The sequence below is a fragment of the Brassica oleracea genome, chromosome C3, assembly GCF_000695525.1.
Source record: "Brassica oleracea var. oleracea cultivar TO1000 chromosome C3, BOL, whole genome shotgun sequence".
Lineage (NCBI taxonomy): Eukaryota > Viridiplantae > Streptophyta > Magnoliopsida > Brassicales > Brassicaceae > Brassica > Brassica oleracea.
The window spans coordinates 58,042,902-58,043,882 of record NC_027750.1 but is presented as its reverse complement, the minus strand read 5'-3'; positions in this window follow the sequence as shown (position 1 = coordinate 58,043,882).

The following is a 981-nucleotide window of genomic DNA, read 5'->3' as shown; positions in this document are numbered from 1 at the left end:
TGGGTTACCAACTATGATTCACAATGGTGTATGTCTATCTTATCCTGTAGAGCATTTAACTCCTTCCTCGTCTGCTTGTCATCTGTTCTACTGCCTCTGTCGTGGTCTCCACTGTAGAGTGCGTCACTCTTTACCATGTTGTCAACCAGCTCCTCTGCATCTTCCTCAGTTCTTTCCAAGAAAAATCCATTGCTAGCTGTATTCAATCTGGCTCTGTACTTAGGAAGAGCTCCCCTGTAGAATGTGCTCAGCAGGCTTTCCTTAGAGAAACCATGGTGAGGGCATTGAGCTTGGTAGCCCTTGAATCTCTCCCAGGCTTCACTGAATCCTTCCAAGCCCTTCTGTTGAAAGCTGGAGATCTCATTTCTCAGCTTAGCAGTTCTTGAAGTAGAGAAGAACTTCTCCAAGAATGCTTTCTTGCAGTCATCCCAAGTGGTGATAGAGTCGGTGGGTAGGGACTTTTCCCACTGACGCGCCTTATCCCCCAAAGAAAAAGGGAATAACTTGAATTTTAAAGCATCCTCTGACACACCATTGGTTTTTGACAACCCACAGTAGCTGTCGAACCTGTCCAAGTGATCGAATGGGTCCTCTAAAGCCAAGCCATGATATTTGTTGTTCGCGATCACGTTGAGGAGTCCTGACTTGACCTCAAAGTTGTTGGCTGCCACAACCGATGCTCGGATTCCCAGTCTATGACCATGAATGTTGGGCCGATCATAAGTACCAATGGGTCGAGCTGCCCGCGGTTGGTTTTCTGCCCCTTGCGGTGGATCTGCCATATCAATATCCAATCTCTGCAAGTGGGCTTGTTGTTCTTCTTCTCTTCTAGCTCTAGCACACTCCCTCTCGAAAGCTCTGATGTCTGCTACTATTGGAACTAGGTTTGATGGACCTCTGCTCCTCAAGTTCATACACCTGAAAGTGAAAGGTAGGTGAAGAAGAAGAATCAGTAACAAAACAAAATTAAAATGACTTAGT